This window comes from Delphinapterus leucas, chromosome 2 (genome assembly GCF_059928025.1).
Source record: "Delphinapterus leucas isolate spDelLeu-1000000601 "Yukka" chromosome 2, BTC_Dleu_Yukka2, whole genome shotgun sequence".
NCBI classification, from domain to species: Eukaryota; Metazoa; Chordata; class Mammalia; order Artiodactyla; family Monodontidae; genus Delphinapterus; species Delphinapterus leucas.
The window spans coordinates 43151921-43168303 of NC_143130.1; the positions used below are offsets into that span (position 1 = coordinate 43151921).

At 43.0% G+C, this 16383-nt stretch overlaps 1 long non-coding RNA gene across 1 annotated transcript in view; it reads left to right on the plus strand.

Moving 5' to 3' along the window:
• Positions 1 to 16383, plus strand: part of LOC149750009 (uncharacterized) — a 445365-nt gene that overhangs the window by 94967 nt on the left and 334015 nt on the right. Inside the window, exon 2 of the long non-coding RNA XR_016392011.1 lies at positions 9906 to 10185. This is a non-coding gene — a long non-coding RNA (uncharacterized LOC149750009). The remainder of the gene's footprint in view (positions 1 to 9905; positions 10186 to 16383) is intronic.

Here is a 16383-nt window from a genome sequence, read left to right on the forward strand (position 1 = left end):
TCAGTAGAAGTCAGCTATTACTGTCATTATAATTATTGTCTTTATTATTATTGTTAACATCTCCAGGTAAAGGGAAAAACAAAGTTCTGTAAGAACGTTTGGATTGGCCAAAAATTTCGTTCGGGTTTTTTCCATACCATCTTACCAAAAACCCGAACAAACTTCTTGGCCAACCCAATAGACAAGGGAGACTCATTCTGACCTGGGCTGAGGAGGAAGATGGGTGCTTGGAACAGCATGAGAATAGACTTTGAGGGATGGCAGTTTGAGTCTGGAACAAAACAAGAAACAAACACAAAAATTATAGACATTCCTTCAGAAGAAATAATTGACTTATATTCTTGTTTAAAATCCCTTCCAGGAGAATTAATTCTTCTGGATAAGACAATAGCATCATTCCCCCCACCCCGTCCCCCCCAACACACAGTGGGGCCTAAGGCTGCTCACTGACCCTTTACGGTTCTTGGTAGCAATGATATGAGGTAGGGCAGTGGGGACCAGTCTGGACCATGTGACAATGCTGGCCTCTGGGGCCAGGCTCTCAGCAGCTCCAACAGGGGGAATGAACTCTACAGGGTGACTTCCACGGAGCAGGCACTAAGGGGTTAGGCCTGTAGGGCAGATGCTGAAAGAGAAAGAGTGATAAGGTTCTGGAAAAATGACCATCTTAGACTGGATTTGTCCAAATGCAGGCCCTGAGGTTTGAGTGTGAATGATTTATTTATTATGTGATCCCAGGAGACACTGTTAAGAAAGGTGAGGCTGGAAAGGGAAGGGGGTTAGTGAATAGAATGCAGCAGTGGGCACCTGGGGCTTAGTCCCAGTGGGGAGACAGCATGGAGTACGCCCCAGACTTGTCTCACCCAGATATGGAGGGAGCAGGGGTCGTTATCCTCCTCCAGTCCATCAGTGAGTGGTTGTCGGATGCTCCCTGGCACATTGATCTTGCCCTTCACCCGGGTCAAGCATATTCCAGTGGCTGGAGGCAAGAGTAACAGGCGTGGGGAGTATGATGCTTTTGTGTGAGCTTGGGGACCTTGGTGTGGAGGGGATATGGATGAGGCACCAACAGCCAGTCCATCCCCATCTGCAGACAGGATTTCAGTGGTGCTGTAAACCAGCCCTCTGCATGGACTGGCCTCCCTTTCTGCACCATTTCTTGTAAGTTCTATTTCATATTTCAAAGATATAAAATATGGTATGGGAGAATCGTGTAGATCTCCCCTCTACTTACTTTTTTTAAAAAAAATGGCTGCTAAACCTTTCCTGTCATCTGGAGCAGCGAATGAGGGAGGGGGATATAAGCCCAGACAGGGGGAGGTGTGAACATGACAGCAAACTCTAAGGGCTTATTCCCCCCACCGACACACTGAAGTTTTTGATTATGACTGAAAGGCATAACTAGGTGTGAAGAGTAAGTGGAAACTGTTAAAAAATAATCAGTCCTCTTTAAATAGACTCCCATTCTTGTGATCTCCATTTTTATTGTTTTTAGATTTACTCTAGGACATGAATCATTAGAATTATATCAAGTGGATCAATCTATTTATTTACAAAATATTTAGAGCAGTGAGTGTGCAAGGAGGGGAGGGGAGCAGGGCCAGAAAGGCATGTGAGCTTTTTCCAATGAGACTCTCTCAGCTCTAATCAAATAGATTGTTTTTGTTGAAAAACAAGCAAGGAAAAAAATCTTACAGAGATGATTGTATATTAAAACAAGGGAATTGTTTGTAGGGGTAACGGAGGTATAAAGCATGAATCATCACGAAAAGTATGAGAAATGTTAAGAAGCCTAGACTAAAAATAGTCTCTTTGTCATCTTTTTTCTGTTGTGTTTTCTCTCCTTTGTCCCAGCTGGGTATTCTCTTCCTAGTGAAAAGATAGAGAGGGTCATCAGTGTGAACACAAGTTGAGAGGCAGTGATGCAGCCATAGGACCAAGAATTGTAGCAATGCTATCAATTCAGCATTTTACAGTGTGTATCATTTCAAAGATGTTAATTTATCAGGTTGTCATAGTCTTGAGGCAGGAAAGCTAGTAAAATCCCTATTTTATAAATGATGCAACTGAGACTTGGATAAGTTGCATGAATATTTCAAAATCACACAGCTAGACAAAGGTAGGGAACCAGGGAAGGGCCAGCAAGAAACATAATAAGGGGACCAGGCAGTATTCATGGCATTGTGTTTATGAGCCAGGGATATATATCTACTCTGACTCCTGGAAACCTGATATCTTAGAGTGACCATTCACTGATTAATTATACTCCCATACAATGGGGAAATAACAGGAACAGGACATAATCCTTTTTCTCATGGTTTTCTGACGTCAAGGGTGTGATAGCTCTATGGTGGCCTGCCAGAGCCCATGGACAGGGCAATCTGGAGTCCTGGTCCTGCAGGGTGCGATGGGATAATATTGATCAATTCAGTTTTTTAACCTATTTCATGATGTGTTTCATCACATTGTCCCAGAGCAGAGCAAGCAGTTCAGATAATTAACTGGCTCTTGGGTGGGTGGTATATAGGAAGAAGAAACTGGGGTGGTGGATGCTCTGAAGTCCTGGAAGACAGGCAAAATGAAAAGCAAATCTGTCCACTGATTGTAGTAACCCAACTGCCAAGCTGGGATTTTAAGGGAGGTTTATCAAGCCTGGGGAGGGAGAGAAAGAACTGAGTAAGGCAGGAATCTACTCTTCAGAGGGAAATTACAGGACTGAACCAGTGACTCCAAGCTGGGTTGCACTGGGGTAGGGTCTTGGAGCTCTGGACTTGGACTCAGTAGTAGAGTAGTGATGGGGAAGTGACAGAATTAACACTTGGGGAACAATGTCAAGCTCAATAATTAGCCATAGAACACCATGATTCAGGGCCAATTTTCCATTAGGGAAACCTGGCTCACAATACTAAACAGAATCCAAATGGAGTTGTAAGAATGAGAAAAAAGTGTCTTTAGCCTTTTCTGTGTCAGTCACCACTTAGTATGGGAGTAGAGAGGAGGGATTGCTACTATGGGTCAGAATCTCTCCTTAGAGCTATGTTTATGATCCCACTTGCTCCTTACAAAAGCCCTGCAAACTAGGATTTAACTCCATTTTCATTGAGGAAACTAAGGGCCAGAGAGATCATGAAATCACTCTTGGGATACTTCTAATATTAATGGAAGAGTTGGGATGAGAACCCTCTGTCTAATGACAAATATCCCAATATTTCTACTCCATTGTACTGTTTGATAATAAACACAGTGAATTCAAAGGTGGGGTAAGGAGTGGGCCAACTGTGGGGTGATCTGGCAGAAAAAGACGAGGCAATCTAGGTGGTATGGGGAGAGGGGAGATGGCCTTTATTGGCAGGGGGTTGGGCCTTATTATCATCACCATCTTCTAAGCAATTAAGCTGCTACAGACCAATGGGCAACAAAACTGCACACATACCTTGGAGCCATTACTGGTGTCACAAAATGCGAAGAGGTTGGATGGAGAGTTTGGGTAAATTGAGTAGATGGTCCCATCCCAGTTACAACCACAGGCCCTGGTTGAATTTGAGCATGGCATGAGTGGGTTGGCAGGGCTGACAGAGAGTGGGGAGAATTTCTTACCTAGAGATTCTCCCTTGCCTCCAGAGCCGTGCCAGTAAAATGTCTTCAATTTATACAGCCATATAAAGTGCTACGTTATTCCCATTTTGCAGACGATGGTCGTCACAGAAGTAGGTGCCCGATAAGTGGAAAACAACTTGTGTGTTCACATTAGAGGGCAGCTAAGTTGTTCAGATTCATTCATATGATTGTGTGGGTCATTTATTAAAATACTGTCTACTCAGAGCATTTATTTTTAGTAATGCAAGAAAATGTACATGCTATGGTAATAGGTGAAAACTGGTTTGGTTTCTAAAAGGCGATAGAAGATATGGGACAGAATCCAAAAAGAGAATCATTGCTTGTTCAGATATTACTGTTATTGGTTATAAAAATAATAATAGTAAATAAACCAGTCATAATAATTGCTAAAATAGATAATAAAGTACTGAATACTATGTATACACTCTAATAGTAAAACACTAATTACTAAATGTATACTAAATAATATTAAATACTAAAATACATGGTAAAATATTACTAAAACAGAAAAATAATGGCTTAATTGGTATAATTTATGTAATTTATAAAGTAATTTTATCTATATCATTTTAATCTGTCTACTGTGTATAGATAGGATGGTTTCACATCCAGTAAAACCCTGTAAAAAAAATTTCCAGAGATATCTTCTTTTAGACTGATTTTATAGTAGATGAATATAATATATAATAGAAAAAGTAATTCAGTTTTCTAATGATTAATCCATTCTGGATATTTTTCAATTTATATCCAGAAAATTAAATGAAAGCAACAAACGTACCTCAGGGATCACGTTAGGTGCTGATGGGAGATATGAAGATAAACAAGCTGTACCCCGAGCCCAGGAGAGACTTCCGTCTTTTGGAAGAGATGATATGGGAGTTCTTGGAAAGAAAAATAATTATAAATGATTTGAGTGATGGTTCAAGGCTGGTCTAGATGAGATGTCGCCAGGGAACTCACCAAGTTGATTGCTAACCACAGGTCTTCAGGCAAGAGAGAGAGCTGATTGAGTGCCATTGCATTAGTTAGGAAAGGCTTTTCCTGAGGAGTTGGGCTAGGATGTGGGAGTCCCAGAGCCTCCAGGCAGAGGTGGTAGACTACCCTCCTTTTGCTGGAGTCTAACAGGCCAAAGTTCAAGTCCGTTTAATCACTTCCTAATGGGATGATTTGGGACAGCTTACCTCTTTGAGCCCCACTTCCTCAACTCTTAACCGGCGTGAAGCTGTGAGGATGAAAACCAGAGAGCTGCACGGTGAACCCTCCATAGATGTTGGGGTCCTTTCCCTCATCCTTCCCTCTTTAGCTGGGGCCATAGGTAAGCAGGGTACTATGAATCAAGGCTCCACAAATCATATAAAGACCTCCCGGACAGGTAGTTGAGCTGGGATATTACACTTGGGTTTCTGTTTTCTAAAACTTGAAAAGATCCTACAGGGAGCAGTTGGAGGTAAGGAAGAAGAGCATGGGCAGGTTCTGGGCTAAGACCACGGCAGGTGAGCCGGGTTCCGGCAGTACACTGATCTGCAGGTGACTTCTGTGGGCATTAATTTACCGGAGGGGAAGAAGCTATGTAGGAAGATGGTGACTGGCAGGCATCTGAGGGAAGAGCTCCCTCGGGGGACATCTGGCATCTGCCTTCTAGCCTAGGTCCACAGACTGGTGTTGGAGCTCTGTGCAAAGGGGTGCAAGCAGAAGCTGAGTGAGCTGTTTTGGATGGAATCCTAAGAATTATGGGAACAAGGGAGCATAGGCGCCACTGCTCACAGACCCCCAAACTTGCTTGACATGACTGACAAAATACAACGAGCCTCTCCCATTCACAGCCAAATGCCATGCAGCTCTGGTGTCTTGAGGGCTTCAGGGAGAGGTGCCAGTCTCAGGTGGGCATGAAACCTGATGGGCAAGTCAGGCCTCATGGATGTCCTGCTGGCAGAATGGACTGCTTCGTAGGCACAAAGCAATGCTGGACACACGTCGGGTTACTAGGGGAGTGCTTCCCAAGGTACAGAGGGCCAGTGGAGCAGTATTTTTATTATTATGGCTCCATTTGATCCCACAAATAGATGACGTCAGATCCCTTGACCACAGTGGGACAAATAAAGGCCCGAGCAGGCCCTGGCACCCCTCTTTCTAGTCCCCACCCCCAGCACACATAGAGAAGCGCATGCACATGGCTGGTCTGTAGCCTGGAGACATGTGAAAAGGTTGTCTCCACATGCTGGTTTTCCAGGTCTCGTGAAGCCAACAGGCCATGGTTGCCAAGTGCTGCAAACAGCAACATCTTTGATCCCAGGAAGGGAAAAATCTCTAGACTATATTTGTTTTGAAAAAGTTTAGCAGCCTTATATAGGTCAAGGGTGGTGAATGCCACTCTAAAGGCATTGAAAGGCACCAATTTCTTTCTTCCCTTTTATTTAAATTTTTGAGTGCTTTTTAATTCTTTTTCGGTAAAAATAATGCATGCTTATTATAAATAATTGAAAAGTACAGAAATTACTTAATTAAATAAATAAAACATGATCCTAAATCCCAGAAAATGACAGTATTTTGATGCACATCCTTCCATGCACACATAGCTATATATTTTACACAAATAATGTCATACTGTTGCCTGCTCTTTTTTGTTTTTAATCCCACTCACCAGTATGAAAGGTTATTTTCCCATGTCATAAATACAAATCCACATCATATTTAATGGAAGCTTATTATTCCACTTCATATATACACACTATAATTTGTTTAATCAATCCTATTCTTACAAAACATTTAGCTAGCCTTATAAAGTTTTCAAAAATTATGGACAAAGATGAGATGGACATCCTGGGCAAACTTCTTTGGCTCTTGTTTGGTTATTTTTTTACATTACATTTCTAGAAGTAGGATTGTTGAGTAAAAGCGTATGTACAATATTCTGATACATGAGAGTGGTTTGATACATGAGAGTGGTTTCAATCTGCCCTACAGAACTTCAAAAGGGGTGCCTTGGAGACCCCTGCAGGGAACAGAAGCAGGGGAGCGTGAGAAGTCAAAGCCCCAGGCCCTCCAATTCCTCTCAACCAGAGAAGCTCCCTTTATATCAGTTTTATAGATTGGGCTCCATGTAAGATTTTGTATGAAGAAATAGTTTCTTGGTTTAAAAATTATATTTATAAAGTTTGAAAAGCCCAGGTAAACTCCAGTGATTGCAACTTGGTGACACAAATTGGCTGAGTAAATCCATGCTTGCCTCAATCTGTGTGTCCTTGAACTGGTATGATGTTGATTTTCCAGGGACTCAGGGAAATGATGGTTTTACTTATCATAATAATGATGATGATTTTCATTGAGGTAAGAAGGCCAAATTGGACTAACTTTAATCAAGAGCTGAGGAAATGCCTCTAAGGCACAGATTGGGGGAACTTCTGAGAATAAGGCTGGAAATTCCAAGATTCCTAACCACCTGATAACATCTAGCTCCTACCAGCAGAGTAGAGGTAAGGGCAAAGGTAGTCCCTGCCTCTGCCTCCCTCCCTCCCTTCCTTTCTTTCCATCCCTTCCCCCATTCTGGTACCAGCAAATACAAGTGCACACAGAAAGCCATGGCTTGTTCCCCAGGGCAAGAGATCAACCACATTGAGGGTCTACCCACCACCCGACCACTAGGCAACTCCAAGGCATTTCCAGGATGAAGCCAGAGCTCCTAAACATCCTGGCCAACTCTGGCCTCGGGATCTCGGATATATCATCAGTGTCCCTGGCCTTCGGGGAAAGGAAGGCTTTCATATCTTTAGTCAAAGTGAGGGAACAAGAGTTCTGCCTAACTAGTCAATTTTCCTAATGAGCTATTAGAAGCTGTTTTTGTGCTGAACGCTCTGCCCTCATTATGACTGTGCTTCCCAGAAGCAACGCTCTCTCTGCCCATTGTAATGAGCAGAATGCCGGAGTGAAACACAGTTTTAATGAGTTACAGCATGGATGCAAAGCGGAACAACTTGCATCTGAGAGCACCTCAAAGTAAGGTTAGGGCTGGCGGGTACATTTATAGCAGTGGAGTGAACCATTTGGAGGTGACTTCTCTCATTAGCCGAACTGGAAGAAACCAAGTGGGCTTCATCGGAAACTACACCCTGACTTGACAGGTGCCCTCTCAGGGCAAAAGAAAGAAAATGTACTGTGACCTTGAGAAATAGACAGATTAAATAGTTCCAAGTCATAGACATGGCAGTATTATATTACTTTACAATATGCAATATTGGCACTGGCCCAGAGCATGCTGGGAATCGAGGTAAACAGAGCCAGGAAGGAAGGGATTCATTAGAGGAGCGTAGCGGGTATGAGTGAAGGTCACATAGAGATAGGAGAGACTAGTGTTCTGGATCTAACTTATACCAGCCAGTGAAACCTAATTGCTAAGTGGTTAAGAATTTTGAAAAGTAGTCATTGACTATTAGTCATTATTAACATTTAAATTATATGAACTGGCAATTAAATACATTATGTTTGTGAAATAAAATTCATGTTTTATGGCAAGACAAGAAACATTTAAACATAAAAAAACTTTCTCTGCCCTTTGGCCTCCTCTCTTCCTGCACTGTGCATTGTGTATCTGCGTTATGCATGGACCAAATCTCCTCCATCTGTAGAAATACCTGCTCAACCATAAAGAGCAACATTTTCCCAGCATCAACAGACAAGTCCTTAAAGATAACATTCCTTCTTGATAAGGGGTCACATGGTGCTTAGATCTGGATTGTGTAAGCTGTCAATAATATGCCATTTGATGTACAGCCCCCATCTCAAAAAACTTATATAATTGTGCCTTGACTTCTAACAGGTGGAACAGTCCTCAGAGCTTTCTGAGATGCTCTTCCCGGGTTATAATCCTCAAATTTGGCTCGAATGAAATTTTTCATCTCTTTCTTAGATCGACTGATTAATTTTTCATCCACATATTATAAACAAAGTTAATAAATACTCAAAACTTCCTATTTATTTTACTACATTTTACATTAATAGTTCTCTTTAGGTTGTTCATGTCTATTATAGTCAATGATGTCATGTTGGTAGCTTGAAATTGGGCAGGGTGAGAGTATTACCAACATGGAAATCAGTAGATGCTACACATCAGGGCGTGGTTTGTTGTTTTGTGGATTGTCTATGTAGAGAGCTATAGAAAAAAATGGAAAAATGCTAATAATTCAGATTACACTTAAAAGTGCATCATATCCTTAGCCACTACTGTGTGAATAGAGTACAAAAAATTTAAGGAAACACTCTTCCATTATTTGAAAACTATTATCCAAATCAGCAAAGAGGTCAGTCATGTCACTGATGAATGAGTGAAGTTGCCACATATATCTTTGTTGTCTCATTTTCATCTTCCTCATTGACATAAACAATATCAACATTCACATTCATGTTGGAGCTACACTCATTTATCAACTGAAGCCACAGGTTGGCTATAGAAATAAGGGTTCATAAAAAAAATCATTCTGTAAGAATCAGCAGGCTATGTAGAAATTTCAATAAAGAGTAGTGTATAATTCATTCTTATTTGTATATTATGTACTAGAAATCTTTTATATAAATAAAATTTGTGATGAATGAGATGTACATATATCACACACTCAAATATCTCATATATACATACATAATTTTTGGGGGGGCTATGTGGTTGTTAAACATTTACCAGGACACCACTGAAGAGACCACCCCATCTCCAAGGGTCTGTGAGCACTGAGCATCTCGGCGTGGTGCAGTAGGGGAATTAAGGTTTTGGGCCTAGGTTAGAATATGGGTGCTGGGTCTGACTTCTGCGTGATGTTAGACAGTTACTCTCACTGAGTTTTAGTTCATCTGTAAATGGAGATATTAATACTCACCTTTAAGGACTGTGGTAATTGAAAATGAGATCAAGTGTTGCATTATGGTAGTGCCTGGCATTTAGCAGGCTGCTATTATAAAGTTATTACTCTGATTATGATCATGATTATTTGCAAGCAAAGGTGTTACAGGTCCAGTTCAGTATCAGACATGGTGAAATGCCTAAGGATGCTCTGATTTGTGAGGAGGAAAGAGATATGACATTGGAAGCCTTCAGAAGGGCTACTCTCCAATATCACCAGTGAGTACTTGACCCTTCAGCTGGACTTGAGGATCAGGGAGTAGGTTAATAAACATCGATCATTTGCCAAGTTCTCCCACATGTGATACCTTACTTCATCTTCACGACAGTTTTGTAAGGGAATGTAGAAGATCTTATTTTCCAATGATGGCTGACATGGTATTTCCCTTCTCATATTTCCTAGAGCTTTGCCATCCCTCTGTCAGGAGGTAGAGGCTAATTCCCTCCCTTGAAGCTGGGGAGCCTTGTGGCTCAATTATAGCCAACGGAAGACATCAGAAGTGACAGAGCATGACTTCCAAAGTGATGCAGCTTCTGTGTCATTAATGAGGACACTCATCTTCGGAGCCCTAAGTCACCGTAGAAGAAGTCCAACTATCCTGAATCCTCAAAGCTGCAAGGAAGCCCCGCTGTCTGGACAGTGGCCCTGAATTTCAAGTCCTCACCATCCAGACTTCAGATCTGTAAGTAAATGAACCTGATTCCAGTTCTTGTCCTTTCCAAATTACTGACCTTCAAAATCTATGAACATTATCAATTGGTGGTTTTATATCACTAGGTATGAGGTGGCTTGTTACCACAGCAATAGTTATTGGAATTGAAAGCTTCTCACACACCAGTTATGAAGACAAGAAAACTGAGGCTTGGACTGGGTAATGACCTTAACATGGTCACCTGGCTGGTCATTGGCAAATTTGAGATTCCCTCTCAGGGCTTCCTGACTGGAGATTCCATGCTCTTTAGACTATGCTACACTTTCCTGCTCCTTGGAGGGGTGAGGACTGTTGTTCTACTAACTAGCTGAGGCTCAGAGGGGCAGGGAGACAGGGGGAGGATAGGAGCTAGCCATCATAGAGAGTCCCAGGGCTGGGCTCTTGTTAGAAACAGTGGGGCTGGAGTGGGACCAGAGGAACTGACCCTTTAGAGCATGGACGGACTGGGTTCAGACTCTGAAAACAATTCTCTCTTAGGAAAGAAAAACAAAACAATTCTCCTCTTAGAAGAAAAAAATCCCAATTCTGGTGTTTTGGCATTTGCAGCTGCTTCTGTTGTGAACATAACACATTTCCACCTGGGGATTGATTTGTTGAGTGTATTTGACAACATTTTCTGCAGTTATAATTCCTCAAGTTGTAGATATCAGAAGACGCAAGAACTTGCAACATTTCAACCTCACTTCCTAATATCAGGAGGCAGCAGACAGTTTGGTCTCTCTCAGGGGCTTCTGGGGCTCAGCAGGGGAGCAGCGGGCCTCCAACCCTGTACACAGCTGCTGCACACCAGTCCAGGGTTAGCTCTAGGGAGTACCTTCCCTGAGAAGGCAAGGTGTGCTATGAATAAGCTTCCTAGCTTTTCCCTCGGTTACCTGTGTGCACCTTTATTCGCCTGTCTTAAATATTTCTCCAATGCCTTCTTTTCAACCTTAGGTCTCTACAATATTAATAACAATCATTATTATCATCACTATTTTTAAACAGCTAATACATATTGGTCACCTCCCATTATGTGCTATACACATATATCTCATAATAAATTTACAAAATAATCCCACAAGAATGGCCTGATTATGACCCCCATTTTACAGATGGGGGTGAAGGCACAGAAAAGACAGATAATTTATAATCCACAGAGCTGGATTCACGTCAAACGTAAAATAGCGAACCGCTCTCATTCCTTACTATTATATCTCTCTAGAATGTATTGTCAAATAACAGCAAGGGGGAAGAGGAGAGATGAGGAATTAATTATGGATAATAATAACTTTCATTTATTGAGTACTTATTTGGTGCCTGGTACCTTGCTAGTCTTCAAAATTAGCAATCCAACATGATAAAACCGTCTTAGGGCTGAAGATTCAAAGGATCAGAGAGGTGAAGTAACTTGCCCCATGCAATAAGACCTGAGTGTGTCTGATTCCCAATTCCGTGTACCTCTCTACTAAGTTCTCCCAAGACAGACCCTATTCATGGTGGTGGGGTTGCTCCTAGGCCCCGCCACCTCACTGCCTCACCTGGTTCTCCAAACTCACATAGCTTGATCGACTTATGTTGTCAAGTTTCCTTAAACGCAGGACCTAAAGGAAGAGGCAAATGCCACTTACCAAGGTGGTTCAGAGGTGGTGCCCCCTCTGGACAGGACCAGGCCCCATCCTGTTGCATATGGAGCACTGAGGCCTCTTGCCCTAGTCTAAGATTCTTGCTGAACTGAGCTGGCAGCTGCCCTTGGAGTGCTTGGTCCAGTCTAGAGATGGTCTTTGGTCTGTGGAATCTCCATCATAAGTTCCTTCTATTCCTTTGAGGTTTGTTTCTTGGTTAACCTATACTGTGAAGCCATCTCTGACTCCCCTGGATACACTTGGAAGATTTCTCCCATATCTTCCCCCAGAAGCAGGAACATAATTCTTTCAAGGTGCTAATTCCATTGTGTTGTTTATTTATTTACCCATCTCAGTCCTTATCAGACTCATTTCCTCAAGGGCAGGGAATGGATTTTCTTCATCCTCAACACCTACAACACCTGGCACAGAGGAAGAACTCAGAAAGTTTATTAATACACCATTCATTTTAATTGAACACCTACGTCCAAGTTCTTTGTTTAGATTGACTCAATTCTCAAAAACAACCCTGTGAAATAGGCACGATTATATCCTATGATGGTTGATTGTATGTGCCAAGTTTACTGGCCATCGGTGCCCAGAGATTTGGTCAAATATTATTCTGATGTTTCTGTGAGGGTGTTTTGGATGAGATTATATTTAAACTGGTGAATTTGAGTAAAGCAGACTGCCCTTTATAAAGTGAATGAGCTTAATGCAATCACTTGAAGGTCTGAGTAGAACAAAAGACCTACATCTCTCAAGCAAGAGGGAATTTTGCCAGCAGAGGGCTTCTGGACATGAACTGCAACACCTTCTCTTCCTGGGTCTCTAGGTTGCGGGTCCACCCTGCAGATCTTGGACTTTCCAGGTTCCATAATCACATGAGCCAGTTTCTTAAAAATCTGTCTCTTTCTCTGTACATATACGCATCCTATGGGTTCTCTTTCTCTGGAGAACTCTCGTCTAATGCATATCCCCATCTACAGATGGGGAAATTCAGGCCCAGAAAGAGTGAGTTATTGGTCCAGGGTTACACAGTTAATAAGTAGAAGAGCTAGGATTTAAGCCCAAGGAATTCTGACTCCAGAGTCTGTATTTCAAACCTTTCTACATATTGCCACTCTCTTGTGGCAGACACAGTTCTAAGAACAGTGGCGAGAACGAGGTGAGAAGCTGGGAATGATAGACAAGGTTTCTGCTATCTTGGAGCTTGTGTTTGAGTGGGGCAATGGCGGGTTATACAAATATGTACAAAGGGACACTATTTGCTGCATCATGGCTTGCAGGAGCCCAGGTTAAAGAGGGGAGATTCAAGGAGTAAAGAGAAGAATGAAAGGGGCCCAAGGGAAAGGGTTGAAGATTCTAGAATCCAAAGGCTAGTTCAGGCTGGACCACATGCACTCAGGGCAGGTACCAGTTTAGATAGCCCCAGTGTAAATGAATCAGTGTTTGGTTTAGACTAATAACTGATGGCTTGAATAAGGGAGATCAGAGTTCTATCCTGCCCCCTGGTTGCCCGTATGGGACTGGTTGGAAGTAGCAGGTTCCTCTATCTGAGTGTGGATGTAATGATATGTGATGGCCATGGTGCGTCCATCTCTGCTTTTTCTAAATTGAGCCATTTCCCCGTGGACAGTGGACAGTGTTAACTTCTTTATCCAATCTTGGATGCTCCGTGGTCTCTAAGCTCCACGGGAGTCGGCTAAGATAGATAAGACTGAGTTGGAATCTTCAGCATTAGAGTGGGTTGGGTATGGCAGATCAGATCTGTAATGGACAACAAGTGAAGACACAATCCTTACATTTCCCAGGCATGCCACTCTGGCCCCCCTGCTTCGAGGCTCCAGGCACTTTTGAAAAGGAGGATCCAGAAGATTCTGGTGGCCTAGGTTTGTTGGAGGGAGAGGAGACTATTGGAGCTGCTGAGGAGGCTGGGGAGGAAGGGAAGAGTATCATCTCCCTTTAGGGTGTCATGCTGAAACAGGAGGGAAGGGGGCAGGGCACAACTTTTAAAAGAATTACATAGCCCGAGGACATGACAGAAACTGGTTAGAACCAACTAGGTCCAAGATGGTGGAAGATTTGACTTCTAGTGAACCTTGATCCTCATTATATGCTCATTGTAATACATTAGCATAAGATAAATGACACACCCACCAGCCCCATGACAGTTCTGAGGCCACCATCAAAGACCAAAAAGTGGGAGGGGCCCAATTCCTGGAAATCCCCGCCTCTTCCCCAAAATAGTTGGAATCCTCCTCCCACTTATTAGCCTATAAAATTACCCAGCCCTATAAAAACTGACAACCCGATGCCCTGGTACCTCTTGCTTTCTGAGATGGCCCACACTCTGTCTATGGAATGTGTTTTTCTCTAAGTAAATCCACTTCTTACCTATTACTTTGTCTGTCACTAAATTTTTCCTGCCATGAGACATGAAGTGCCTGAGCTTCATTAAGTCCTGAGACCAGGTGTGTGATCCTATTTAAAAAACTGTGGGTTCAAGTCCCAATCTGAGTTGCACAGTTGCAGCCTGAAACCTCACACAATTGACGAGGTGAGAAGCTGGGAAGCAGGAAGCCGTGTGACCTGCAGGTGTGTGTGCTCCCTGGAGATCAGGGTGTGATTGCAGAAGGCATTGGAGCCGAGAGGGGCTGGCTGCTGGGCAGGGAAGGAGAGCTGCCAGTTTTGAAAGCCACTTTGCTCAGAGGCCACTGGGTTAGGTGCAGGCTGACCAATTTGTTCTGGTTTGTCCAGACCTTTCCTGGTTTTAGCACTGAAAATTCCAGGTTCTAAGAACCCACTCAGTCCTGGGCAAACTGGTACAGTTAGTCATCCTGGGTGAAAATTCAACTCTGAGTTAGAATTGCTGGGTGAGATTTTTCATGGGACCTTACTTACACTAAATGTTTGTGTGTGTGTGTGTGTGTGTGTGTGTACAAAATTTTATTTTTCTGAAATTCAAATTTAGTTGAATGTCCTGTATTTTCATTTCTATATCTGGCAACCTTACTCTGAGATGTTTGCTGTATTGTTACCACTGAAGAAAGAAGGTATTTATTATTTGGAGAAGCCCCCAGATGTGGCAGGTTAGGAAATTCTCTTTGTCTCCTCACCAAGAAAGGAGGGGTTTAAGGGAAGCTGGACCCGACTGGTAAGGTAATGAGCATCTTGAACTCAGACCTGATAAGAGCATCAATAGTTAGGAGTTGGTCTGCTTGGTAAGTGCATAGACTCCCAGAGCCAGCAGGCCAGGTTCCAGTGCTGCGTCTGCTATTTACAGCCTCTGCTGCCCTGGACAAGTTATTTCATCTTCTGGCGCCTCCATTTCCTCATTTGACAAATGGGGCAATGGCAGTACCTACCTCCTACGATGACTGTGATGACTCAATAGCTTGATATATATAAAGCTCTCAAACAGAGCCTAGCATGTAGTAGGGCTAGTTTTTGCCTTGCTGGCACTCTTCCTCTTTTGGCTTACACCACTCTGGTGAGAGCTCCCTCTAAATTTTTGGGCTTCATGGTCCCTGAATCCAGGGTGGTCATGTGACACAGCCTAGTCAAGGACCCTTTCAGAGTCCAGACCAGTAATTGGTCCAAGGATGGCAAGAATGGGCATGTAGCACAGGTCAGTCCAATGAAGGTCAATCCCATGGCTTTTGTTAGGTCAACTGAGGGAGAAGAGCCCTTTTTCCCTGTGGCTGGTCCATATGGAAGGACATGATCCTGGAACACCCAGGAGCCCTATACAAAGACTGTCTGCCTTAGAGAGGGAACTGGGAGTGGAGAAGAACAAAGTCCTGCTATCCCAGTGTGAGCTCCTAGACCAACCTTGCCTTGCAAGTGGCTAAGAGCATGACTTTGGAGTTGGCTTGTGGGTGGGAACCCTAGATCTACTGCATATTCCCTGCACAGCCTTGGGTGAGTTCTTGCACCACTCTGTTCCTCATTCCCTTGGTTCAATGAGGATAATAGTAGCTTCTCCTTAGAGGGCTGCTGTGAAGATTACATGGGTTGCTGTATGTAAGCTGCTTGGAATGGTGCCAGGTACAGTGAACATGCTCCATAAATGCTGGCTGTTATCATCACCACTGAACCCTTCTGTCCTGTGAGGCAATACAGCCTCTTTGGGGCCCACATTGGTTTGGGTAGAGTGTATGTCACTTGTTACCAGAAGAATTCTCACTAATTAAAATGCGTTTTTGGAGGGCCTGGAGTTCTAGAATGACTCATATGCCTCTCTAGGGAGAACAAATATTTGGCAAGATTAACTTGGACAGGCAACTCGTCAGGAAGAGAAATTTGAATGAGAGTTCCTGGATGAAAGCAGTGGTTCTGGAAACTTGAACATGCCCTTGGAGGGCTTGTTAAAACACAGATTTCTAGACCGCCACCTCCAATGTTTTTGGTTTAAAAAGTCTGGGTGGGCCTTGAGAATTTGCATTTCTAAAAAGCTTCTGAGTGATGCTCTGCTGAGGCTTCTGGTCTCTAGACATTACACTTTGAAAACCACTGGATTAGATGAAAGGCCAAAGCAATGACATTTATTATTAGTTTTATGTTA